The sequence below is a fragment of the Cimex lectularius genome, unplaced genomic scaffold (assembly GCF_000648675.2).
Source record: "Cimex lectularius strain Harlan isolate CLEC.00 unplaced genomic scaffold, Clec_2.1 scaffold8, whole genome shotgun sequence".
NCBI lineage: Eukaryota > Metazoa > Arthropoda > Insecta > Hemiptera > Cimicidae > Cimex > Cimex lectularius.
The window spans coordinates 690,145-706,209 of NW_019392656.1; the positions used below are offsets into that span (position 1 = coordinate 690,145).

A 16,065-nucleotide genomic window follows, 5' to 3' on the forward strand; every position below is an offset into this window, starting at 1 on the left:
ATCCCAAGAATAGGTTCAGGGCCTATGTATAGTATTGCAGATCCTCCTCTGGCCAGTGAGTATGCATTTTCGTTACCCAAAATTCCTTTTCTACATACGCTAATGCTTCAATACCTGCTTGGCTATCCGATCTTATGAGTACAGTACAACCCTCTTAATATTTTCCAAAGAACAAGTATTAATGGCATGTATTTCAGCTTGAAAGGCCGAGGATTACTTAATGAGCTTGATTACTCATGTATTGGGTTTGTGATTCAGTTCCTCCGTGTGTTTTGGAGCCATCTGTATATGCCATATCATTGTATCTGATGTTCTCCTGAATTCGTCTCCTCCTTTATAATCTGTTGAGACTTTATAGGATGTTGTAAAAAGGTTCCTTGATCGTGTAGTCAGTCCCCATTTCTAAGAAAGGGTGTCTGATTTTATTGATTATTGTTATGTGCCAAGTGTTGAGTTCCCATCCAGTTTGATTATTTCTGGAGCCTAAATGAGCTTTCCTTGCTTCTCCTCGTACAAATATTTTTAATTGAGGTAGGCATTAGCAGTTTCTGTACAATTGAGAGGGATGTTTTCATAAGTTTGCCAGTCTTTGTATGCTGCCTAATGTTTGGGGTAGCTTATTTTTGCTGACTTTTGGTCCACCAGATTAGTGAGCCTTATTAGAAAAGAAAAGAATGCAAATAGTTTTGGTGGAGTGGTATATGTATCTTCGGATCATTTTGGTCTATCCTCTCTAAAGATAGTCTTTCGCCATCAGTGTTGGTGGATTAGTCGGAAAGTACAACGCTACATGTTCATCACCCGATAAAACTCAAAAAGAAATTTCACATTTGAGTTTTTTGTTTGTTACTTTCCACTTTTTTTCCAACCCAAAGAAATTGTTATAGTTGGACTTTCAAAACACTGTGGAATTTCAAGCTAAGTCCACTCCAGTCGTAACTTCTGCATCAACCCTCTACAACTAAAAGAACGAACAGAAATCCCGAGTTTATTATTATTTGGAGAACAAAGACCGTGTGTACGAGTAGCTGGGGAAGAACAGTTGTAAACTAATTAATCAAAGGGGAGCAGAAAGAGGGTGGTAGGCGTTGTTAGTAATGAGATGGTTTATCGTCGGGGGTGAAGAGGGGTGGTTGCAGGGATGCTGCGACAGTCGGGACGCCGGAGAGTCGGGCGCCAACCCAGCGACGACGGACCCCCTGGCGCCTGACGCGTTCGATATTCACCCCTCGACCAACATTTTTATTGTGCTGGCCCGCGTTTGTCTGCTATGTTTTCGCGAGTTCTTCGGGATTTATGTCTCTTCCTCCCTGTGTTTACCAACTCGGGACTCCGCCCAACCCCCAAACGTTGATATACAGCTTCCGCTATCTCCCCTCTCAGTTTCCAATCAAATCACATTTGCTGTTTCTTACTTCTGAGTGCTTCTGTATAAATTGCTATGTGCTGGAAGCATTCATTCTCAAATACCGTAGGGATAGAACACCAACGGTCAACTGTTTGCGTCCCGCCTATTCTCGCTATATTCACAATTTCGCTGTCTTATCCCATCCACGCACTCAACTCGATTAATTATCCACTTATTCTTATGCGTCATAATGCAAACCGTTGTCAATAAATTAAAATATTGATATACTCTGAAACACAGTTTACAGGATTGATTCAAAGCATGTAACCCCACAACAAGGATGTAATAGAAAGAATACTCCTAATTTGGTGTTTTCTCTCCATACCCACCGCGCCAACCAAAAATTCGCAGCTTTTTCCATGTAGCAGTACCGTAAACGGGCTAAACTTTACAGCCACACATTATCCTTGTCAACTATTTCATTTCCTTTCCTGGTACATAAGGGTCAATTTGCTACATTTTCCAGTCTATTGTGGATATTAGTTTGCCTTTACAGATGACTGACTGTCTACAACTTTATATATAAGCTTTATATATTACTACTTTATATATTAGCAACTTTATATATTAACCCAACTGATTTTCTTTTCTCCATTTAATTTTTACTGTTTACTCCATACGATATGTCTAATTTCCTTTCGGGATTTTAGTACCTTTCTCATTTTTATATTTTTGGCGTTCTTGCCTTTTTAAAGTAGCAGTACCGCAACCGTGCTAAAACGTACAGGGTTTGTTCTCTCTGCTTTTTCTTAACACAGTCGGCGTTTCCGTCGGTTTTCCCCTTGCAGTAATTTAAAGGGCAGTAAAGAAGTCACTGGCATTCACCCTGCTGAGATAGAAGTTGAATTATGCCTTCTTATTTGAGATACCTTTACATTATTTTTACTACTTCAGACCGTTTTAGTTCAGGGTGAGATTTTTCTTTCCTCTAATTGATCCACTTTCAGCGTACTATGAAGTTTAGGTAAAAATAAGTTTTTCCTATTTGTCTTCTATTTCATTTCCCATTAGGTATATCAGGTTCAGGTTGATCTATTTTCCCGGATTGAGTTCTTTTTATCTACTCACAAATTTTTTGGGGGGATTTTAATGCCTTTATTGATGCCGATAGTATGTAAGTAGTATGGATGTGTTTTTTCTAATTATTTCAGGGAGAGGAGCCCAATCGCGTGGATCTCTTGAAATATTGAGGGTGGTTTTCTTTAGGAGAGATTTGCTGCCTTTACCCTAGCTCCCATTCCTTGTTCTTAGATTCATCTGTACTTGGGGTTCTCTTTTAAAATTTTTCCAGAAAAAAAATATATAATTGTATGTTTGTTCGTAAAGGTATGTCAAAATTTAGCTTTTCATTGCAACCTCATTTAATATAATTTGTTCACTCAAGACGTTGCAACTTTTGGAAAACTATTTGGAGGAAATAAAACATGGTTCAATTGATTTCATCCGGTCGTCTGACTAATCTCGCCGTCCGGCACTGATTTGAAAAATTCAGAAGCATCGTGGGAGAACAAAGCAGCGGATTCCGGTGAGGAGAGGCCGGCATGTGAGTTAGGACCTGCATTCCTTCGCCCACGACACTCGGAAACAAATGTCGAAAATGTTAAAGACAAAATAAAACAAGAAATTGACAACGTTTATAAAAACAGTTCCACCGTTTATCGTTCATATAATTCGCCTAGAGTTCTAATGTCCTATGTAGGCGCATAAACGTTATAGTATGCTTTTTCTAATAATTGTGTTGGCAACGCCAATCTGTTAGTTTTGGAATGTGAATTTTATAATTTACGTTTTAATTGTTTGTCTATGACAATAAAACGGCCTTGTGGCAATAAAACATTCACGTAATATGTTATACGATGTACAACCGAAGAATATTTTTAAATGTTCGGAATGCAATAAATTCGATCTGGCCAGACCACGAGCCAACGTGGTATTGTAAATTTTAAAAAATACAAAAATCTTTCAAAGTCGCACGTAGAACACTAATTAATTAATATACTCTCAACACGACACGCAAGGATGGCACAATTACACAGAAGACAAACACTTTGAGCCCTGAAGATGATCTCAATAAAAGATCGAAATGTTGGCACGATAAAGAAAATGTTTTTCTGAAACCTACATCACACCCGACCGCATCTCACGATATCTGAATAACTAATTCATTATTTGTAATTTTGAATTAGACATTTATAAAAATAGGATTTTTGGATTTGGATTTATGTAAGCCTAAATCTACACATGTATGTACATATATGCACACATGTACAAAATTGAGTTTATCACTTCTCAAAGTCCACCGACAATTCCAGTGTTTGTAATTTGCATAATGCCTCAAGATTCAACACCCGATGCATGCAGTTCCTACAACCAAATTCACAATCATTCATTCTTAAATATATTTTTTCCTATTTACATACCATTCACTCAACTAGGGTGGTGAAGTACTCGAAATTCCTTCATCACCCTCTACACTTATTATATAACCTAACTGAGGTACTCAATATTCCGCCATCGACCCTCTCACACTACACATTCACACGAATAAATACATTCACTCTCAACACAGCTTTGGCTTGAAAGTAAGAGTCCGTGTGTCAACCTCGCATGGCCTATTCTTAATCGGTGTTGTAATTTGTAATTTTTAATTACACATTTATAAAAATAGGGTATGGTTCTTTTCGATGTAATAAAATACAGTATCCTTCTTTCCTTTTCATATTCAAATTTTAACCTAGTTGAATTTTAGCCTGCAGTGAAAAGAAAAACTATTTTTATAAACTTTTTTTTTTAAATCAGGAATCTATCGAATGATTTGGGCTCGGCTGACACATTCGCTCATATATAGGCTGCCCAGAGATAAATTAAATCTAATTGTCTCGAATTGGTTGCCACAGATACTGGCAAAGAGGCTAATAACCAATTATAAAGAATTTAAATAAATTCGTAAGAAATATAATTTGGGAAAACTGTAGGAAATAGTATAGATGAAATAACTCATACAGAAATATCAAAGATTGCATGAATATATAAACGAAAAGTTTAATTTATTTGTGTTTGGTCAAATGCTTCACTAAGAAAGAGTCTACATATAGTCTATAGAAAGAGTCTATAAGTCTAAAATCTATTAAGAAGAAGGAAGAGGCAAAAATTAGAAAATAAAATTTGATTAACAAAGTCCTCAAAGTGAAGAAAAAAATTGGATTTGATACAACAGTTTCTTTAGCAATGCGAAAAGCCCATTTTGAAACTTCATAAAGATATCAATTCAGTCCATCTGAGACATTTTGCCCTGGGTTGAATATTTTTTAAAGCAGCGTTTGCTTTAAGACTCGGGACATTTGAAAGAAATGAACATTCAGCAATTGTTTACAGATGCCAAATTGCAGATTCTGTATGCTGGGAATGTGTTTTGCTTTGCAAGCCGGCTTTTGTCCGTTAATTAAAATTGTATCAAGGCCTTAGCCGCTGATGGAATGCGTTAAGCGACGCACTCAAGCCGATAAACGATAAAAACCCGTTTGAATACAAAACCTACAAAGATATATAATTATATTCATAGTCCTAAAGCTAAAGTTATTCTAACTTAACTTTAAACTATATTCCTTTAAAAAATTATAATTTTTTTTTTACAATAAAGTAATTTTCATACTTGCAGATAATCAAACAAACTGTATCAAACAAAAACAATAAGTTCAAACTAAACTTCTGGAAACTTTATCCTGGAAAGCTCATTTGCTTAGTTGCCTTTTAAATGCTAACTTTTAAAACAGCAGCCCTATTTTATTTTTTTTTCCTTTATATCCAATTGTAAGCTAAACGTATGCTCTATATTTTTTCTATATTTTATTACTATACGCTTATGATACATGTACTGTGATGATACGTAGATATGTTTGCAACTATTTACATATTTACATTGAGGGGATCAAATAATCAATATTAATCTCCCACTTCACATCCTCAGAAAGGAGGACGCGAGGCCGTTTCCTCTTAAGACGCCTTATGGGATTGTGGGATGGGTTCTGTTGGACAAGGCTTGGGCCAGACTATTCGGGTGATGAGAGAGATTATTGTCTAACTTGGTAAATTTTTTGGGAATTAATTTTTGGATAACTAGGATTTTAAGGTCAATGCGGAGAGTAATACTGGAGAATATGGAAAATTTGTAATTGATCTGAAGACTTTAGATCAAAAGCATTGAAGTGGTTTAGCGCTCTCAGTTTTATACGATATATCCAAAACAGTTGTAGTAGCGTTTTGCAAATTTTCGTCGATAGTTTGGATTATCGTACTAGAAGTTCGTATAATAGTCTGTTTAAGTCTTGTTTCAACTGTGTATGCTGATTTCATGTTAGGTGTAGATGGAACCCAAGGTAACAAACGCAGTCGGATTTGGGGATGGCACATAGTATAGTAAATAGAGGAGATTTTTTATATTTGCAAATTTAGAAAAAATCTTAAAAAAATAATACCTGGATTTAATGGAAATTTAGCTTAGTACAAAAATACACTGTCAAGCTGTGTTGTGTTCTAAAAAACAGTAGTTCGAATAGTGAGCATGTTCAATTTTTATTCGTAAATTACCATTCCAATGCAAATATTATATAGATAAAACTTAATTTTCTAATATTCATGAGATTTTCCTCTTGATCGGGTGCTAAATGCTATAATTTGTAAATAATGTTAAGAAAATAAACATAAGCTGAGACCGATAACTGAATATTTTTCCTGTTTCCGCCCCACGCAAACAATTAATTAACCGACAATTTTGTGCGGGCCGACAAGAGAGGGGAAGAAGAGAAACATCAACTAATTTCTGCTATCGTTCAGTGAATTAAGACAAACACAAAGTTTAGATTTGATAGTAGCGTTTATTAAAGAGACAGTGCATTTTCTTTTAATATTTCAAGTCTTTGAGTTTTAACAACAGTTTCCAGAATTAACCGGCTAATGAATAAATAATTCCTTATGAGCGTTCCAGAAATGGAAACCCCGTTTCGTCACATCCGTGATATTTAAAGACTCCAAACCCTTTTCCTGTGAGCTGACGGTACCCTCAAGTTCAAACATTTAAGTATTTAAATTTTTTCTCGATCAGATAGGCTTTGTCTATCCTATTCAAGGGCTCATCCCATGCAGCCTACTCATTCCAACAAATCCAAGGATTTAGTCGGCCAAAAAGGAAGAAATCAAAGTGGGGGCGAAGTCTTGATGAAACATCCTCTTTAAAGTTGGACTTGGATTTTGTGCCAAAATACATTTCTTGCGCTACCTATATCGTTTTTATAAATAGAACCGAATGAATAATTTAGGCCCAACCTTATTTTTTAACATTGTAATTTAAAGTTTTATTGCTTGAATAAAATAAAAACAAATTTATAAATATCATGTGTTTAATACTATTTCCTTGAAATTCACTTATATATTTTCTTCCCATTTCGTTTTTTTCATCGTATAGAATTCAACCTATTCTGTAAACGATGGTATTTAATTTTTATTTACTTTTTTCTCTACAAGGCCAGAAAACCGATGCATACGTAAATATGAAACAGTACTATTTGAAACAGTATATGACCAAATGTAACAAACAATTTAAAGGCAGACTTTTAATATGCAAAATACTAATAAACCTGCTAACATTTCTGGCAAATTAATAATGAAACTAGAAATCACAGATCATCACTATTATGCACAAACATAACATTGTAACTAACTTAAATATCATAACAAGTTATTACAATTATTTGAGTTAACTACTCAATAAAACTAAATTTTTAAATATTTTATCAGCTTCTATTTAAATATATAAATACTCAATTAATTATACACAATTTTTTCAAAATGAAAAATTTGTGTATAATTAATTGAGTATCCTCAATAAAAACTCACAGATGCTGTCTTCTTCGGTTAAGATGTTGAGCACATGTAACTTCCCAACTATTCTAGGTTTGTTTTTATGATTACTTTTGTAAACTGTCTAAACTGTTTTGAATTTAATACCATAAAATTATTCGTTTTTCATAATGATATAAGACAAATTTTCGAAGGATTACATGATGTAGTCGGCGGTTAACAAGCTGTGGTCACCCCTGTAATTACCATCTCCTTGAAGCCTGTTAACGGCTGTAGTGGTAATTGTGAACAATGCCTACATGCAAATTGAAGATGATTGTTCCATATAAAAAGTATGATTTTAGCCCAAAAAACAAAACAGATTTAATGGAACTGCAATGAGCACAAGGATGCAATTTTGGGAAGATTGATTTTGACTGTTGTGTGATTTTTAACCATTCGACAGAACGATCTGCTTAAAATCAGACCAACTGATAATAAAAATAAAACTCTATAAATAACAAGTTATTACTTATTTCTTTGGAGACTATCTATGACCCTGATGTCATTATAATTAGATGTCTTTCTCAGATGATTACAAAAGCCACTTTTAATCGTCTGAAGATCTGTCAATTATTGATTTGCCAAGACTATCAGGCTGAAATTGTTTCTTTCTTTAACATATTATAGAAAAATTGAATGAATAACATATTTCCTACCCAGGAGGTAAATATTTAGATAAAATCAATGGACGAGAATTCATTTGGTCCAAATATCCTTCAGTGTACAGTTGTTATTATTGAACTAGAAACAAATTATTCTTGTTGAAGCGTTTTCAAAGTTCTGACCGGCATCCTTTTCAGCGACTTGTGAGAGATCGGTTTCTGAATTGAATCTCCCAAAAGTTGAAGAGGTACTTCAACAAGAATAAATTGTTGTCAATAATAACAACCCTACTCTGTGTTCGACTTATCAATTATTTATTATTAAAACAAATTCTTGTTTATCTTGAGATCTTTTTATCAGTATGACGATATAACCTGACCGATATCTGTCCATGTAATAAAACCATTATACAGAATTTTATTATTTGTATTGTAGGTTATTGGAGATATACTGCAGCATGGTATTTTATTTTTTAACAAAATGTTTTCGATCTGATGACATGAGTCCTTTTCAGCATGAATTTACAACTGTCTATCCTATAACAAAATCTTTTTTGATTACATTGATTTCTAATCTTAAAATATATTGTATTAATAAAATTACCTGTACATATCAGTGGTATTCCCAACAATGTATAAAACTTGTATTACTTTTCTATCTAAGGTATCAATCATCAATTATTACCTCACTACTTTTTGCTTATATTTTTATATTTTCTTTTAATAAACATTTATAATATTACTATAAGTGCACAAATTTTTGGCTTGTATTTTTGCAAATTTATATTATTATTACAGATATTTATATATAATTTTTCTAATCAATTCAATCTTGTGTTATTTTTTGTTTATAAATACATTTTACAATTTTAAAATTTATATTATATTTGTTACTATTTATGCCTTGGGAAAAACCTGTCATTATTATTCAATTTTATGCAATTTTGATGTTGGTATAATATATTTTTGTAACAATTGAACTGTTTTTTTTTCCTATAAATGTCTTTCTACAGTTATATGTGAGCAAATATACAGCATTAGAATTATACATTTTATCTTTAATTTTATATGAACATGGTAGGCAATTCCATATTTTATTTGTCATATATTATATACTAATATATCATTAATTTATTATCTACTGTTTTTTTTAAGGATTGTTCATATTTTTTCTGTAATACCTTATATATATTGTGCATAAATCGTACCAGCATAAATTTTTTGTTCATAGTATCTTTATCATTGTTATTATTTTTCTTTGGTACTATAATAATTTAATTTTTTATTTGGAATTATTTATTCTAGTTGTTAATTATCTGCTGTAAAGTTTTTATTAAAATGTTTATACTATTGTTATGAAACCTCAGATCACTAAATTTTTACATTTTGTTTAAAAAATAATACACTACATTAATTAATGAATTTTATTAATATTATATTACATTAATTTTTTGTTTTATTATTGGATGTGATGAATAAACATTTAATATTCTATTGGTTGTATTTGATCTTTTATACCAACTATCGGGTTGTCCGGAAAATAATGCAGGATTTTAAGTTTTCATTAAAAAAAATCTATATAAAATATTCTGTTTACGTTTACAGGATTACTCATTTGTATGAATGTCAACANTTATTTTGATTAAAGAACATTGCTTTAAAGTAACTAGTTTCTTTTTTTTTGTTTAATACCAAAATCCTGCATTATTTTCCGGACAACCCAATATATGAACTTTTTGTTATTTCTTACATTTTTTTTTTATACCTAGAAATGGGACATAATTTCCTTTTTCCATTATTTTTTAAAAATAACCAGCACCAATATATTATTAAAAAATATATTGTACAGAATTGTATAAATAATCATTGATGTGAAAGTAATCGTTTTCAATTACATCCATTAAAAAAGTTATTCCTTATCTGCATTCATACTTTTTCTTTTTGATCTTTTGGGGTCAATGAATTAGTACATATCAGAGCAGACATATATCACTGGAAGAATTGACACTTTATATCTTCACGAAAACAACTTTATTGATGATCATATTTAGTTCATGATTTTTCTATTACTTTAACAACTTGGATTTGATAAAATCATAAAATAAACTTGAAAAAAATTACAACTTATGAAGATGCTATTAACTTTTTATTCAACAATTTGGCATCTACCTGAATATTTTTATTGCTTTATTTTAGTTAATTGTCTATTTTATGTGAGGAGGCTCAAAACAACAAACAACAAATATATTAGAGCTGACTCAAATTATGTAATACTATTCGACATCTTATGTGATTAATAATAATAATATGATGATGATGATGATTGTGAGGATCAAGGTGAGATCATCAACAGGAAAAAAATAATTTTATGCCAAACTTTCATTGATAATATGATCATATGGTCAAGCAAATAGTTCGTACATAATTTTTAAGAGTTTGAATTCCTATTGGTTTAAATTTTAAAAAAAATTGCTTATTTTAAAATTTAGAAAAGGAAAAAATAGATTTCTGCCTAAAACCAATTCATTTGGTGATCAATTATAGCATTATTAAAAAATAAATCGAACAACCGCTTGCAAGGAAGAAAAAAATCATTATGTTCAATAATTCATTGATGAACAATATAATAGCAAATCCAGTAAATCAGGTGCAAGTTGTAATATATATTTTGGAATAGAATGTCTGCCTGAAATTAATCATTTGGTAATATCAACACAAAACGTGTACAAAATAACAGCAACGAAATTTTTTATTAAATTATAATCATTGAAAATCCTTTTCTTTCTATCTAAGTATAGACACTTTGTATACTTTCTTCTTTTTCTACTTAATTAATTAATAAGAACATGGCAATCTGCCTAAACCAATTCATTAAGTTATAGCGCCACAAAAAATTATACAAATAATTGCTTTTTTTGGAGATTCATATCTAAAAATATAAATGTAAATTTATAAGTTATTTTTAACCAGAGGATTGATTACAGGAAATAAATTCATGTAAATTTCCAACATTGTTACTAATCAAAAAATTATTTTATGTACTATCCCAGTCTGTAAACCATGAATGTAATCGGGGAAATCTAGCTGATTATTACATCGGACCAAGACCATTATTAATTTGAATGTACAATCCACCTGAAATCAAGACCATCTGGTCATAGATTTGTATATAATTTGTCAAAATAAAGTATTTTCTGGATTTGTTTGCATGCCAAAAAATATTTATACAAAGAAACTTCCAGTTAGTATCTCAAAGAACACATGTGCAAGCGGAAAAACAAAGAGAAATGCAAAACAGAAAGAAAATTTGTTTTTACTGATTTATATACGCTCAAATCAGCATATGCATGTACATATGTACACACACACATAAGTCTATCATTTCTAACAAACCACCAGCAATTCCAGCTTTGTAATTTGCAATAGATTAGTGGCAGGTCTCGAGAGTCACTCAACCTGGGTGTTGGCAGTCTGGGATCAGACCTTAGTCTTATCCGTCCAGCCACCGAGGTTGGGGTTCAGGTGTTTATCAATGCTAGGTCATTTCAGCACCCAACAAAATCAGTCAGATTGAAAGTGATTCACACTCACTTTTTAACTATATTCTTTCCTATTAACATGTCATTCACTCAGGGGTGGCGGAGTGATATTACTCCATCACCCTCCAGACATATAACATAACTGAGGGTTGATGGGATACTTGATATTCTGCCAACAACATTATCACACTAATAAATACATTCAGTCTCAACACACACCAGGGAATCAAAACTATCATTACTATATACAAAACAATACTGTTTCTTCTAAGATTTAAAACGAGGGATTTTTTATTGTTATTCAAGCAATATTATGTCTTTTTAACCACATTTATTTAAAACAATTTAATATAAAAGTTGAAATTTTTTAAAAATAAATGTTTTACCAATAAATTGTGGTATAAAGTAACACATGCTATGTCGGTGAAACCATGATGTCCCCTGTCATTGTTAACAACTGTTTAAACACAGCTTAATTATTTTAACAAGCTTTTTTTTTACACAGGATGTATTGTTTTTTTGGTTGATGTGTTTGATGAAAAACTCAACGAGGGAAATTTAAATGTTTCCGCTTTGTTTATTATTGTTGTATTTATACTAAATATATGGAGCAAACAAATTTTCAAGGTATTTTCCTCTTATATATAAAATACGTTTAAAAAATGGTTTTATATCAGAGAAACGGGCTCCTTTGTAAAAATAATTTATTGATTCGCCAGTAATGACAATAGAAAATCAATATATCATTATGAGGTCGAAAATGGATGTCCATTTTTTCCAAACGATTAGGTAGTACAAAATGGATAGTTTATCCATTTATTTTACTGTACACGAAACGGTAAAAAAAAATATATATAATCATGAGAAATTTTCAGTTAGTTGTAGAGATCCACTTATCTGGGCGAAACCTTCGACCCATCAGAAGACAAATCTGGACTTTTCCCGTTAAAACTCTTGTTTAATTGAATTTCATTTATATCCCGATTTTGAAATATATCTTATGAAATGTCTTACCTTGTTATTTATCAAAAGGCATAACCGAAATTCAATAAATCGTAATTTGAACCAAAGAACCAACTAAAATAACAAAACTTCACACTAACACACCCAGAACGAACCCCCACCGTCGATTCGTCACCGTTGTTTTGGTGACGTCATTCATCCTCAATCTTATTTTAGATTTGAAGTTAGGGACGGAGCTTAAAGTACGGCTTGGGTTTTTTGTGGCGATTTTCATTTTTCCACAAAATTCCACCGGTTTGGATTTTGAGGCTTTTCGAGTCGGCTGGGAAATCGGATAAAATCGAAGAATCCGAGACGGCCTGTTTGGTGTAATAACCCAGTTTCAAGAGGTCTCCATATAAGGAAATGTACTCGCCCACTTCCCCAGTCACAAGCCCATGCACTTTGTCCTACAACAAACGTCTTTAAAATCCCCAAAAACAACCCCAAAATGAACGTGCTTTAATAAAGCCCCGTAAATAAAAAAAATTTGTTTCAAGTTCATATTAAATGGAGAAAATATTGAAAACTCAAAGTTATAAAACAAAACTGCAGCGATAAGCCTCTAAGGTGTCTATGGTTTTATGAAATCATTAAGATTAATTACAGTAACTTTGCTGCACACTCCTAATTACATGATTAAGAGAGATATTATTGAAAATATCTAGCAAAAATACACTTTAAAAAATAAAATAAATCACTTAACAGTATGATTTGGTATTGTATCTTATCTAAGAGACAATGATTCAGTGTGGGTGTCGGAACATCTAAACCTAGAACACAGGAAATCTAGAGACAAGATAAACCTCTATGATTATTTAGAGAAAGTGAGATGCGGTCTGGTGTGTTGTAGGTTTAGAAAAATATTTTCTTTATCGTGCCAACGTTCAATCTCTATAGAGATCTTCTTCAGGGCCTGGGATTAATAAACATCGTTTACATTTAACAAATACATTTAGGATGTGGAAAAGTGAATTTATACAATGCAAAATATATTTTTTATATTCAATCAAAGTATTTCTACTCACTCAAAATGTTTGTCTTCTGTGTAATTGTGCCATTCTTGCGTGTCGTGTTGAGAGAACGCACACAAGAATGGCACAATTACACAGAAGACAAACACTGAGAGTAGAAATACTTTGATTGAATATAAAAAATATAATTTGCATTGTATAAATTCACTTTTCCACATCCTAAATGTATTTGTTAGATATAAACAATGTTTGTAAATCCCAGGCCCTGAAGATGATCTCAATAAAGATTGAAACGTTGGCACGATAAAGAAAATGTTTTTCTGAAACCTACCACACACCAGACCTCATCTCACGATTTCTGAATAATTATTGATTAACGGTCACTAATAGATGTACAAATAGATATAAGTAACGCAATATAGAAATTTTAGGTTTAATCAAAGTATTTGGACTCAAAGTGTGTGTTTTCTGTGTTTGATTAAACATAAAATTTCTATATTGTGTACATCATTGTTCTATATTGTGTTGTACATCTCACGATTTTTAAATAATCATTAATTAACAGTCAAACACTACACATAAACCTCTATGATGTCGACTATCAACCAACTATAATAAACCATTAGGGTTAATTAATATGCATTTATTGTACTATTTATTCTGATTTATCACTTATCTTTTAAACATATTTCAATCCATAGCAGCTCCTCTTATAAATATAGTTGTGACTCATCTAAGAGACAATGGCTCGATGTGGCTCTCCAATCACAGGTAATCTAAGGAAAAGTAAGCTTTTAGGGTGCCTATGGTTTTCTTAAATTTATTAATATTAATTATAGTGACTTTGCTGCACTCTTCTTCTGGTAATTAAACAGTAACAAAACTGGCAAAAATCCACTTTAAAAAAAATTTCTTAACAATATAACTTTGGGTAATATCATATCCAAAACACAATGAATGTGTAATACTTGGATAATTCAGGACTGAAACTAATGCAAGATAAGCCTATGGGGTGTCTGGATTTTCAGCCGATTTTAATAAATAAAAATAATTAATATGCATTTATTTTGATCTCTGCATGACATTCTGATTCATTACTTTTAAATGTATATGCAATTATAGCAGCACCCGTTATAAATACAAATTTGTGTGTTGCCATTCTTACCTAAAAGACGATTGCATCCAATTACAGATAATCTAAAGGAAAGATAAGCTTTTATGGTGCAGATGGTTTTTTAAAATGATTAATATCAATTGCAGTGTCTTTGATGCACTCTACTTCTTACTTGATTAAGTAGGAAGTTGTTGAAACTAACTGGCAAAGATGGAATTAAAAACATTACAAAAAAATGGATACTCATAGTAGAATTCCTTAAAAACATGGTGTATTATAACATCTAAAAGACAATGCTCAGTGTGTCTCTACATATAATCTACAGGTAATCTAAGGGCAATATAAACTTTAAAGTACATAAAGTGTTTCCTTAATTCATTAAGATTAATTACAATGACTACTTACTCTCCTTACGACATATTATGTCTTTATTAAGTAATTGTTAACTTCTTAACAATATAAAATTTGTGTCCTATCTTATCAAAAAGACAATGACTAGGTGTGGCTCATAGGACACAAGGAATTTAGAGGTGAGATAAAAATCTCTTCGGTGCAGGGACTTTCAACCAACCTTATGCATTAAACTATTAAGATTAATTTCTATGCATTGTATGTATTTACCTTACAGATTATTTTGATTTACGACTAAATTTTTAAGCATAACTGCAATCTATAAAATTGAATGGTATAAATTGGCGTCATATCTTATCTAAAAGACAATGCATGGCTTCTGTAACACAGGGAACCTAGAGGCAAGATATGCCTCAAAGATTAATAGTTTCTGGGTGTCAGTGGCAACAATGGTTTACACGTTGACACAGCAATCATCATTGTAAGGTAAAGGCCCCATGTTCAAATCCAGCAGCCCTGAATTCAAACTCAGCTTAATTACAAATGGGATATTTCTTAAAACCCTTGCACACAGGTTAATACAACGGCAATTTCACTTAACTTCACTCATTTTTTTTTATAATGACCTATTGTACCAATTATTGGAAAATCATTTACTACATTTTACTTTCTTAAAAAAGTTAAAAATAAAAGTTGTAGGAAATTACAATGGGGTGTCGAACAAGGCTTATATGTAATTCTTTTGTTCGCATTTTCTGCAATTGCATTTATGCAGTTTCTTTTGAAACCATATTTTCTTCAATTAAGTTTAACATAAATACATGGAGTTTTACTGAGTAAAATCAATATATATAATTTATTTTACAGGCAAAGCCTATTCAAATTATCCATTAGTTACAAATATACTTAGGAGAGCTAATATAGAGATTCATTACAAAAGATAAATAGTTAATTAAAGAAATAACTGAACTAGAATTATAATACAATAACAAATAATTGGGAGTATGAATTAAATAAAACATATATGTAGTATTACATAAATATATGTAGTTAACATAATTGATAGAATATAAACAAAACATTATATATTATTGTGGATATTATTAGTAATATCTAAGCTAATTAGCTTAACATAGTAATATAGCAATATATACCTAATTGTAAATATTAAACAAAC

The 16,065-nt window shown here is 31.5% G+C and overlaps 1 protein-coding gene across 1 annotated transcript in view; it reads right to left on the reverse strand.

Moving 5' to 3' along the window:
• LOC106669663 (talin-1) overlaps positions 1–12,579 on the reverse strand; it is a 51,484-nt gene extending 38,905 nt beyond the window's left edge. Inside the window, exon 1 of the mRNA XM_014399293.2 lies at positions 12,462–12,579. The gene's annotated coding sequence lies outside the window, so the exon portion shown is untranslated. The remainder of the gene's footprint in view (positions 1–12,461) is intronic.
• Positions 12,580–16,065: the final 3,486 nt, after the last annotated feature.